Below are 13166 nucleotides of genomic sequence, written 5' to 3' on the forward strand. Positions count from 1 at the left end.
AGTATGACTTTGTCCCGGTCTAGCATGACCAGATGTCCCAACAGGCGATATAGGTTTCTATGTGCTATATAGTGCTAAATCATTACACATTCATATCTCTGGTTACCAACATTGTATTTTGTTGTTTTGGGGACATTTTAAAGATAATAATATATCCTATTTTTATAGAGTGGTGTTGGATTTTTATTGTGTGTTGTGTCTTAAATATTTACTGAATTGGTGTTTTTAAATGCTTTACATACCTGTCTTTGAAGTGAAGCCTGCCTGCTCGCAGCCAAGCTACCAAGGGTGAAGCATGGGAATAATTTTCTAAGACCTGTACTAAGCCTTATATTGTGTTAGTGGCCGTATTGACAGTGGTAGATATATATTTACCACCACTAATAACCCACGTTCCAACACTCCCCACCTTAGCAGGCGTGAAACACAATTGAGTGCAGTTTTAGAAGCTTGCAGTGCTTGGGCACACTGTTTAATTTGTGCAGGCTGGAATGTTAGCAGGAGATTGGCACCAGTGTTGATCACTTAGACAGGAACTCATTTCTTATCATCAGGCTTTGATTCAGAGAAAGAGAGAGAATGCAATATTTTTAAAAGACGTAGGTAACAGTGACAAATGGAGAACGCAGGGATGGAAATGAATCTGAAAGAATGAGACAAATAGATAGAATTGGAGGGTGAAGGAAGACATGAGGTGGAATCAAGACTAAGCAGCATTGGTATAGGCAACCTCTTCATTCTATGGCACATGTAGCAGGCTCCTAACAAAAAGATTAAGCCCTGCACTTACATTCTTTTAACAAATGAAGCACTGCTATAGAAAAATTCAAGTCCAGGCATTTCTGTTTCTGCATTTTTCATTTGTATTTAATGCATATTCTAAATTTGCCCAGGAATTATTTCAATGTGCATTGTTGTGGATGCAAAATTACTCCCTTCCTCATTCCACATGGTGGCTTTACTGCATTGCTCATTGCCAGAAGCGGCTATAATAATGTTCGCCTTTGATGTACACTCACAATTTATTCATCTGACTCTATTGTCTATTTTTCACTGTAGCTCATTAGGCAAGAGCAATGAGCCACCCATATTTTCTTTCAGTTTAACTCTATTTTTCTTTGGTTAAAATCAATTTAAAGAGACAGAAATTGAGTAATACTGAAGCAAATGAATGCCTTGTGCAAAATTGGAAAATAATTAGTAGTGCCATTTACTTTGAACATGAAAATAACTGAGGTTGTGATCACTTTGCGCAGATGTGTACTTGTGTATTTTAAAATCATAGGGGCATATTCACAAAGGCAGTTTGTATGTAAACTAGTACTCTTTAAATACTTGCTGTACGCACTTTTGAGTTCTCAAATGTGAATAAATAGGGAACTATCACACACAATTAGTTCAAATAGAAATCACTTTGTCCTTATTGTACGATTACCAGTAGCGAGTTGGACCTTTTGAGGCTAATTCACAAAGGTATGTAAGAGTACCTTAAAGAATATTCCTGTGGTATTATTTCCCTTACTCATAAGGACAACCGTGAATCTGTCCCAATGTAAGGCAACTGCACTTCAAAATATAATGATTGGGTGTTGATTTGGTTGTCATGTCTAGTACTGAATATATTTGCACCTGCAAGGGATTGGCCCAGCAGGTTTGTAGGTGTAGCTATAACTACATGTGCCTGGTGAAATCTGGGTTTGTCTTTGCATGTGGTTATTTTTAGTCCTACATCTACCAATGCAGCGGTAATTTCACTGTAATTTCTGAATGCAAAACCTCATTACCTCCAATTTACCGCTGTAAAGGTACTGGACCCTTGCCACTGTATATTACCTTCAGGAGACTTTGCTTAAACATGAAAAATCAAAAATGCATTTAATATTTAAGCCAATAAAGAGTTGTGAGTATTTTAAAGGGTTTTATTTTCCTAGTTAAAAGGGAAGTTTTTCTGACCCTTTATTCATTAGTCAAATATCAATCAGGTTACAGAATTTGGAAATTAGGAAAATATAAAATGAATACAGAACATATTACAGTCTGCATGTTAAGCATCACATGTAGAAAAGAAAATGTGGCGCAAAATGTCAGTCAAAACTCTTAAAGAGTTTCTTAGAAAAGAGTGAGTCTTTCAAGGCTAATCAATAATTAATAATTGGCAAAAATCTTCCATAAAGAGAAATAAATGCATAAGACAAATAGATCTTTTCAAAACTAATTAATTAGTCAAAGCATGAACTTAAAAGTTTTAGCATCTAATATCTAAACCTGTTCTATCCAGCTCCACTCTCTGCCCTGGTCTGATCCTCTGTGTCTCTGTGCTACAAAAGGAGTAAGACAGCCCCTCCTTCACAGACCATCAGAGGCATGTGATCTGCCTTGCCAAAAATATAACGTGCAAGGACTCTCTGAAAAAATATGAGCAAAAGGCCCCCCACCTCCCTCTGTTTTTCCTCGGACGCAATCTCCACCCAGGCTGCACCCGCGACAATCACGTACCTAACCCATATGATGTCTGGCCTCATCTGCTGCCTCTCCTCTCTCCTAAAGCTAAGGCTTAAGGCTGACACGCCCCCTATGGGGTCAATATTTATACTCTAATTCTTGGCAGACTACACTAATAATTGTTGCAGTTTTCAGTAAAGCTTGCACTGATTGGTTACCATAGATGACATGAGGGTTTCACCATCCTGTTCTCATTGCAAATCCAGTTTTAACAAAAGAAGCGTTAATGATAGATATAATCATATATTTCAGCAACATTTACTAGGAAAAATGTTTCAGTCCAGTTTCCTGCATCCTGGGACATCGCACGCAGGATAAGCACATTCCACAAACACTGGTGCATTGGCAGAATAGCAAGAATTTACAGTTCACAGTGGCCTTGAACTAGGTCTTCACTCGAGGCAAGCTGGTAAAATCTGTGCATGCTCTCAAATTCAGCACCATTCTCAGCCTTGCTGGATTCACAGGCAGCCATTTTATCTTAGGCCCAAAAATAAAACAAACACAACAGCATTATTAATTTACAAAATAGAACCCATTCTGTTAACCTCCCCCCGTACTAATACCTTGTATTATTTTTCCTAGCAAAAGCTATTAGTTTAAAGCAGCTTTTCTATTATTTGTGCACATCATGCAAAAATGTGCAATGTACAACATAGCATAAAACATGCACTAGTGCAAATTTCAAAGCGCACAGAGTTAATACACACTCATAGTAACATGATCTAATGTTTTAGATGGCTTTTCATGCAAAAAGCTTTAGCCCCCGCGTAGTGATGGTGCATGGTTAATTAACACACATTAGAAAAAGATGTGTTATGAACTGAATGTACATGGTCTAAATATGCAACAAAGCCAAACTCTCTTAAGACAGGGAGTGTAATTTATAAAGGAAAGGAGCTGGGAGGAAAGAACACACATTCTATTTTACCTTCAAAGCTAAAGAGGAGTTTTCTCTACACTGCAAAAACACATGTTAATTCAGCACAAGCATTTCAGACTGAAAGCATTGACCAGGCCTCATTTCCTGTCTTTCATTTTGAATGCACCAAAGTGCACCTTTTAAAAAGCATTTGACTAGGCCTCATTTCATAATCTCATGTGCCATGTGTTCTCCACTTGCACCAAAATCTGCGTTATTTTAAATGCAGTCTGTCTGAAGCACAAAAATAAAGGAATGCCTGACTCCAGATGAAATCTGAGCTACATCACTACCTGCTTCTAAATGTGCCTGCCTCAGTACTGTAGTGTTTCTGTTACTTAATGTGCCTACTGTTATGACTGTGTCTTTGTGTGTGAGTGTGTGTAGGTGGGTGTGTGTGTGTGTGTGTTCATGTCAGAGTTGAGATAGTTACATTGATCACATCATGTACTGGGAAATGGTGCATTTAAAGTAGATGGATCCAGTCTCACTGGAAATAACTTGACAGGAATTTATAGACTACTTTACAATGCATTTTGACATAGCTTTCTAAGTAACTAGTAGTCTGGAAAACAGTCAAATTGTTGATTTAAAAGCACCTCAGGCCTGCTCCAGTAGTTTGCCAGTGTTTTAAATAGTCCTTAAAGTCTCACTCCTTCCCTCTTTTTGGCAATTTTCCTATCTCAGTGACCAGTGATGTAACGATAATTTAGGGAGGCCCTCTACAAGGTAAGTGGAGGGGCCCCCTCCTGACTCTATCAGCGGCTCCCCAGCTGAAGTACAGTGCTGAGGGGCCCCCTGGAGCTTGGGCCCCTCCCCTGCACTGCGGGGGCTTGTGTTACACCCCTGTCAGGGACTCTTTCCCTCAACCTGCTTCACATAATTTCCCCCTCTACTGTCTCTCTCTCTCCATCTATAATTAGCTCTCTCTCCACTCTTTCTTCTCACTCTTATATTCTCTCTCTCTTTTTCATATTTGTTTCCCTCTCCTTGCCGTCCCCATTTTTTGCCTTTTTTCTCCAACTTGCTCCCTGGCTGTATTTCTCCTTGAATCTATCTAACCTTCTCTCCCTCTCTCCCCTTTCAGCTCCCCTGGCTTTTTTCGATTTTCATCTGTCTTTCTATTCTTTTTACTCCCATGTCACATTTTCTCTTGATGTTTCAATGTCCTCTATCTCTCTGGTTTTTCTCTTCATTTATGTCACTCACTCTGATACCACCTTTCTTTTTCTGCCCCTTCTTTCCCTCTTTGTAAATAATTGTTCTCGATCCCAATTTCATTTTCTTCTTGTATTCTCTCTCACCATCTCCTTAGTTTCCAAACTCTCACCTTCAGGCCTTTCACCCTTTCTATCTCTTCTGCCTTTCTTTCTCTCCCAGCCCAGTCAGTACCAAAAAACATTATCTTTCTTGCTTTTATTTTTCTTCTTGTTCTCCTGCCGCTGGTGTCGATAGTCTGCCAAAACATCAGATTAAAAATATCCTCAAATAGTGTGGCGAAAGTTCAGTGATGCTAAACATATTGTGGGACTTAATAACATAGGAAAGAATATTTTTATATAGTTCTATATAATATAATTTTTAATTAGTTTAAACAATGTTAGTTATTTCAGAACTATTAGTTATTGCAATAATATTTGTGTTTAATTTGTTTTAATATAGTTTGTAAATTTTGTATAAGGTATACCTATTTTTTAAATTGTAATTAGAAATTGATATTTAGTAGTGGGTTAGTCAGCTGTAAAGAGTAGGTGGTGAAGGGTTTTAATATGTCCATTATCATTTTTAATTGATAATTATTTCAAATCAAATGTGTTTATTTAATTAATAATGAATTATGTAAAATAATTAGTTATTATTTTAATTAGTTGCTGATTTTCAATTAATTGTTAACTGGTTGGTCAAGTTATTATTATTTTTATATTTGTGCCAATTAACTTATTTTTTATTGTATTCATGTTATGTTTTCTGCTTATTTATTAATGTAATATTATTCATATATCAGTTTTCATATATTTTTAAGATTGTAATTGTTTCCTAATGTTCATGTTTTATGGTAATAGGGTAGGAAGTGTTTTAATTGAAAATATTTAAAATGTTTTTAATTTTTTTATATAAACGATGTCATTGTTAGATTTAATTTTAGTTGTTATATATGTTAATAATAAACGTATTCAAGTCAACAGATTTTTAAAAAATCCAGCATTGAAGCAAAGTGCATCATCATTGAGCATCTGTAAACTACATAGGGGGGAGACTACTTTTAAAATTGTTTTCTTAATAAAGGTAATCAAAACGGTTTATTAAAAACTGTACAGAACAAAGTCAAGTGCAAAAGTGTCTGCCTAGTGATACCAGCATATAATGGAATTACTGTATTGCTCTGAAGGGAAACACCATAAACTACCGATGGTGTAGGATCTAAATCTAAATAGTAATGCCCTTTCCCCATGATCCGGCACCAGCATCAACTAGGGCTCGATCCCAGTACAAGTATGAATGATGGCCTATTGCTTTCTGTTGGCTTATTCAATTAATTTCCTTCCCTTGCAAGCATACATATCCTAAAAAGAAGTACTTTTTGACCCATAACTTGTCTTTCCTACGAGTGGGTCGGGTATGCCCAGACGTGGGTCCCATGCTCTTCATGCCACTGGAGTCAAGCTATCCTGGCTGATGAGGGCTGAAAGCCCGAAACCGGTCCTAGGATGCTTGTTTCCAGTCCAGGGAGGACCTGGCTAGGCAGTTCGGGCTGGACTGTTCCCATTAGGCGCAGGGTCAAGACTGATTTGCATATGGCTTGGTGCAAACTGGAATGGCATGGTGAGCAAAAAAACGATGGATTTAGGCCCATATCTCTGTACTGGGGTGAATGTATGACATTGTTCTGCTTTCTGTCCATCAATTGTTCTTTTTGCATTTCTCACCCAAGTGGGACGTATATGCCCAGATGTGGGTCCCGTGCTCTCCATTCCACTGGAGTCAAGATATCCTGTTTGATGAGGGCTGAAAGCCCGAAACCGGTCCTAGGATGCTTGTTTCCAGTCCAGGGAGGACCTGGCCTGGCAGTTTGGGTTGGACTGTTCCCATTGGGCGCAGGCTCAAGACTGATTTGCATATGGCAGGGTCCAAACTGGAATGGCATGGTGAGCAAAAAACGATGGATTTAGGCCCAGATCTCTGTACTGGGAGAATGTATGACATTGTTCTGCTTTCTGTCCATCAATTGTTCTTTTTGCATTTGTCACCCAAGTGGGACGATTCCAAAGGGCTGAAAATCTTTCAGCTGGCAGTGATTGATCCACGACTGTGGTTAGGCAACAAGTTATTTTTTAATGGTGGAAACACCTGATTGGTCTTATTCTCGCGAGAAATGCGCATGTGCGGGTGTCCGCACATGCGCATTTGTGTGAATAAGCGACCGGCAAGCAAGAAGAGGGAGCCCCGGGACGCCGCACTGCAGGTAAGGTCTTTTATTTACTTTTTCTATTCTTTAAAGTATTTTAAAATGAGGGCGGGCGGGCAGCGGGTGGCGCGTAGTGGGGCTACGCGGAGCGCGCGAGTATGCGTAGATTTTGCCACACTACGCGCTGCTCCACGTAGCCCCACTACGCCCAGGGTTACTTTAAACCAGACACATTTTCGGCCTACAAAAATGCAACTGTAGTGAAAAGGATTCTGCCATTGATGGATAGTCTCCTGGTAGTCGTGCTGGCCAAGGAAATGTATACATCCGCCTTTAAACACATTCGAAGATGGGTAATAGTATTGCTAGATTAATAAAAATACATATCATCAAATAAAATATTTACAGTTTAGTGTAATCGATAATGTAATTAGAAGGTAATTCGCTATCCACATCAGTTCCTTTGTTCCAATGGCGATCAGTATAACTATAAAAAAAGGAACCAAATAGATATTTTAAAAACAGCAAGACCATAATAAAATATATCAAATATAAATTCCTCAAATGCAGTAAAACAGTAATGGATCTGTAGTAGTAACATCAAAGTGCCAGTGTGCAAACTTCCACATAATCAGCCACAGGAGGACACCATTTACAAGAGGATTTTAACAATACTATGGCTTCGGAAAAAAACTTCACTTGTTAATCATCCTCTGGGCTCTACCCCTAGTACCCCATATTTGACCCAAAAATGTTGTCACTGCACAAACAAATAATGGCCTAGCATATGTCTTGAAGATTCAAAGTGCAATCTGATAGTCATCTGTTCCTATTATCTTACAAATTGGGGGAAGCCAATTTTTCCCTGGTGTGGTATACAATAGACAAGTGAACATTACCCGGGGTAGGGGTTCTTGATGGATTTTACAACCCGGACAACTAAGGTTAGTTTGTTCCTTCAATTCCAATTACTAGTAAAAACATTCAGAGGCAGTGTACCAAACCTGAACCGGGTGTTCAATAAAATCAACATAACCTTCCAGAGAATGATTCAATTTGTGTTGCCATAAAATCCCGAGCAAGCTTCCTCTGAGCCCTATTCAGTTCCTCTTGGAACACCCACCCCCAGTAGGCATTCTTCACGTCACATTTCCTGGGCAAAAAGGTGGAATCATTGACTTCCCATGCCTCCCCATCCCAATAGCATTAAGCAGATTCCTAATCCCTCTCAGCCAGCTGATTCAGTTGGCTGTGTCCCTAAATGTTTAAATCCTCCAAAGCACAAGCATATGGCAGTAGTTCAGGGGTTGTCTTGAGCTTAAGCTTAAATAACAAAGAGCATAATCTTGCTTTAGGGGCAAGGTAGTGTCTGCCCAAGTCTAACATAAGGGAAAGAAGGGGAGTACTCTGTAGGAGCATCCCTAAGCCTCTTAAGAACTTAGAATCAAGGATACTTCACTCCTCTACACGATCCAGGCACCATTTAAAAAAAAAAAAAAAATTGTAGCCTACACGCTAATGCAGTACATTTACTTGTACAGCTATATTACAAGCATATTTGCTGCATAGCGATCGCATAAAAAACAACAAGGTAAACGCTCATTAAGCAAACATGTATTATCCAACTTATGCAGTACAGAGTAGTGATTACATACAGTATGACAACGTAACATCCAGCAGTCGGCTGTATCCTGAGATAGTTCACTTGCTTCTCCTTATTTACCGAGGTACGTATTTTACAACCCTATGTTTAGACAGGGCATTATGGCAATTGCGGGTGCGCCAGTAGGGACACAGTTAGTGGTGCCCAGAAGTCTTTGGGTCTGGAGGCCATCGCAGTTTCTCTGCGTAAGTGTTCAATTGATCCCTGCAGAATACAATCTCTTTGAGCCACGGTGCCTCAATGGGGGCAGTCCTCCCGTCCTAGTGTTTCGACACTTGTCGTTTGGCCAGTAAAATATTAGTGATTAGTAAGATCCAGAAGGCAAGTATTGGGGAGCAATGTACGGTTTCTGAAACCATTTGTGTTAAGCTCAAAGTGACTTTTACCCAAAACGCATATATATTTTTACACTCCCATGCCAAGTGCACAAAATCAGCTAGATCGTTCCCACATCGTGAATGCTTTCTAAGCCTGAATTTCATTAGCTTAGCAGGCGTGTAGTACATCTGGTGTTGGTACTTGAAATTTATGATACAGAGGTTACAATTTGCAGTAAGGTTCTCAGTGAGTGAGCAGGCCGCAACCCATTCCTCCCAGGCCAGTGGTGGAGTAATCCTATTGATACTTCATTCTCTTTTTGAGAGGCATTATGTGGTTTTGTAATTAGGCCTTTACAACCGGCGGTGGTTAACACCACCTGTAATGCCTTGAGGGTTTACGGTTCTGCAGGGAACTCAGGAAATAATACTTTCACTGCTGTTTGAAGCCTAGTGTATGTGAATCCTATCATTGCAGTGTATGATCAACCCCCTGTGAACACATCTAGGGACAAAAATTGGCCATTAATATACATGTCCCCTAGTGTGTTAATGCCTGCAGCGGTGAGGATCTCCAGCGCCCCCTGCTCTGGAGCCACCCAGATATTTGGATGCGCCCTTATGGGCATTTTCAGTTCATATATAGGTATTCTATCCGCCCGGGCTCCCAAGTCTCGCCAGGCCCTGGTGGGGCAAGCGACAGTGTTTATATCCTTTCGCCCATTATCTAACCTATTATGTAATATCATGGCGGTCAGCGGGGTAGGGTGAGCGATGTCTGCTTCCACCGCTAAGTGTGGGAGGTAACACTGAGGGAACAGACACAAATGTGCAAACTGTGCCTGGGCACTTAGATAATACAGACGTAAGTCCGGCGCTACGAACCCACCCCTGTCAAAAGGTAGGGTTAGTTAGTATGTCCCAGCTGCATCTTGGCTGTTTGCCCGTCGAGACTAGAGTTAACAAGCAAGTCTTGAGGGTCTGGAATATTGTTTTGTTCAACACAATGGGGATGTTTGGAAATAGATATAGGAATTTGGGGAGTATAGCCATGTTTGTTACCGCTATTCTGTCTGCTAGGTATACAGGGAGTCGTGTTCATCTAGCGACTTGATACGTTAGTTTTGCTATAGCCCGCCCATAATTAATATTGATCACTACCTCTGGGTCATTGTGCACCCATATGCCTAAATACTTCACTGGTTCCTTCTTCCAAGCCAGCAGGAATTCCAGTGCGTGGCTATTTGTGCATGGCGTTAGGGGGAATATAAGAGATTTGTTGATTGAGGCGGTGAAGCGTACATATTCTCAAGGTCCCTCACATTTAGCAGCATGAAGTCAGCGTACGATGATATAGCTAACGATTGTTGACAGAAGTCTAAGGCTGCCAGGGCATGTCTTTGCCTTATCTTGCATGCTAGGGGTTCAAATGCCAGAGAGAACAGCATGGGAGAGAGAGGGCATCCCTGCCTGGTTTCACTGTATATTTGTATGGGATCTGAGACTGTCTTATTAATACGGACTCTAGCCAGTGGGAGCATATATAGCAGTTTCACCCATCTTAGAAAGGCCTGTGGCATCCCCATGCGCTGTAGCACTGCAAACATATATCCCCATTGCACCGAGTCTAAAGCCTTAGCCGCGTATAGCAGCACCACAGTTGCCTTTAACTCTGGGTTCAATTGGTGCAGTAAAGCAAACAGGGTGCGCAAATTATGTGACGTGGACCTTTGGGGTACAAAACCCGACTGGTACAGCAGTCTCAGATTTGGTTCTAAAGGCTGTAATCTATTGGCTATGATTTGGCAATAATTTTGGTGTCTATATTTATTAATGAAAGCAGTCTGTATGATTCACAGCGGTTAGCCCCCTTTTCAGGCTTTAAGAGTGTCAGTGCTTCCCACATGGTGGGTCGCAGGATGCCCTTCTCGCAAGCTTCTATGTAAACCGCTAACAGTTTAGGAGCCAGGCTATCCACATACATTTTATAAAATTCCCTGGGCAGTCCGTCAATTCCGGCCGCCTTCCCATTAGGCAAGAAAACTATTGCCTCCTTTACATCTTCTACTGTCCAGGACTGGACCAGGTATTCTCTTTATCCCGCTGACAACATGCCCAGTGCGATGTCGTCAATGTACTGATGAATAGCGCTCTCTGCTGCTGTATTTTTACGCCCATATAGTTTAGAGTAGAGGTTAGTGAATACTTTCAGGATCTCAGGTGTTGTGTAGTGTGTTACGGATGTGTGATCTATATTTCAACTACGTGCTCTTGGTTTCATGGTTCCTCTAATTTGTTTGCAAGTGTCCGAACTTGCCTTCCCCCCTCCTCGAATGCTCTGGCCCTCCATCTTCATGATCTATGGCGCACCTCCTGTTCTGTCAACTCGGTGTGTTCAGAATTCAGTTCTCTAATCTGTGCTAGAAATGCTTAGGTGGGAATTTATTCTTATGTTTGCTACGGCGTAGCATTTTCTGGATTCCTGCCAGGGCCACCATTCATTTTTTCCACATAGTCACCTTGAAGGCCTCCCACGGTGTCCTGGCCGAGCTTACCGAGCCCTCGATTTCCGAAAAATACGTTTTCGATGGATGTGCCGACTATAATGTGAAATTTCTGATCCCTCAGTTCAGAGGACTGCAGTCTCCATTGGAATGGCAGCCCAGCACACGTGGGGATTTCTAATTCTAGCAATACCGGGGCGTGGTCTGACAATGTTTTTGCCAGGTGGTTAACTCCTGTGGCCCATACACTCACTTCACTTGATACCAACCAGTAGTCGAGTCTATACCATGAGCCATGTACTGTAGACATGTAGGTTCCCTCCCGGGTTGTTGGTTTGCGGTTCCGCCACAAATACACAAGGCTTTCAGCCTCAATCATTTCCCCACGTATTCTGGCAGCTTGTTTGTTATAGGCTACTGAGGAGGATGAACGATCCAGTTGCGAGTCTAGGTATGCATTGAGATCTCCACCCCAGATCACCACATGTGCCAAGAGGTCATCTATTCTCCTACAAACCTCATTGTAAAACTCTGGGTTGTCCATGTTAGGACCATAGGTGTTCACAAACAGAATTGTCTTCCCTCCCAACATCCCTTGCAGCATGACCAATCTACCTTAGTCATCCGCCTCAGTGTGTATCGGCGTGAATGGTGTGCCTCTTCTTACCAAAATCATTACCCCTCTCGCATATGCTGAGTATGGCGATGCAGCCCTGATGATAGACCATCTTTTCTGTGCCTTATGTTCAATGTGCTTTGCAAGGTGGGTATCCTGCAGTAATGCGATGTGTGTATTATAATTGTCTAAATACGCAAGTATGTGTCGTATTTTCTTAGGATTATTTAGACCCCTTACATTCTAGGTTATGAGTTTAGTCATAGCACCTGCATATTGTTTGCTCTGCCTTGAAATTTCCTGTGTATCACCCAAGAGGTTACATCTTGAAGGATCAGCCCACTGGACTGCTGTAGATTTTGTCTGTCCTGCATTGGTGACTGAACACCCCATCCCACTTCCCCATACCCAACCTGCTAAAGACATCCCCAGGAATCCCTAACTCAACTAAATTAGAAACAGGTTCCCAGTGAGGAATTTGGTGCATTCCCATGCAGGGGCACTAGTGAACCATAGACCTCCAAATACTGAGGGAGGTGGCCGAGTGTAAGCATCAGGTATATTGCCATTGTCACAAAGTCCCATCAAATACAATCCTAATTGAGTCTGAGAGCAGTGTTCTTCATCCCTGTCGGTGCAGATAGCTCCCTTCAGGCACCTCTTATCTCATGCGGCTAATTTTAGCATTTGGCGCTACCTGTTCGCAGTTTTGTCCCCCAGTGCCATGTCTGCCCACATCATGATCTACGTCAATACAGTTTGGTGCACCCTGGTGTGCCGATGTGGTTGTTCCCCCAGGTGCTCTTTAATTCTGCCTGAGGTTATGAATACTTTCTCTCTTCATCATTGTCCTTTGTCATCAGTTCTGTCAGCTTGTTCCCGTCTGCTCCTTTTGAGGGACCTGGTGAAGTCCATGGCTGCTTTCTGGGGTGTTAAATAGTTTTGTCTTCTCGTCTACCTCTATTCGGTTCTGTGCCTGGTACAGCATTGTGTATGGGATTTTGGCCACCAGCAGTTGTTTCTTCGCAGGTAAGTATGCTCTTTGGGCTGCCTGGACTGCTAAGGTGAAGTCTGGATAGAAGGCAGGATAATTACCTTTCTATTTTATGCTCTGCTTTTCTCTTGCCAGGCACAGCACAGTGTCCCAATCCCTATAATTGAGTAGTTGGGCAATGATCGGCCTCGGTCGAGCCCCAGGGATCGACCGAGTTGTAAAGGGCCTATGCGCCCTTTCCA

The 13166-nt window shown here is 41.6% G+C and overlaps 1 protein-coding gene across 3 annotated transcripts in view; it reads left to right on the forward strand.

Moving 5' to 3' along the window:
* The window catches only part of LOC146796230 (uncharacterized), a 137649-nt gene that overhangs the window by 23162 nt on the left and 101321 nt on the right, over positions 1-13166 (forward strand). The gene's annotated exons all lie outside the window — the stretch shown is intronic.

The sequence above is a fragment of the Triturus cristatus genome, chromosome 10, assembly GCF_964204655.1.
Source record: "Triturus cristatus chromosome 10, aTriCri1.1, whole genome shotgun sequence".
Classification (NCBI taxonomy): Eukaryota; Metazoa; Chordata; class Amphibia; order Caudata; family Salamandridae; genus Triturus; species Triturus cristatus.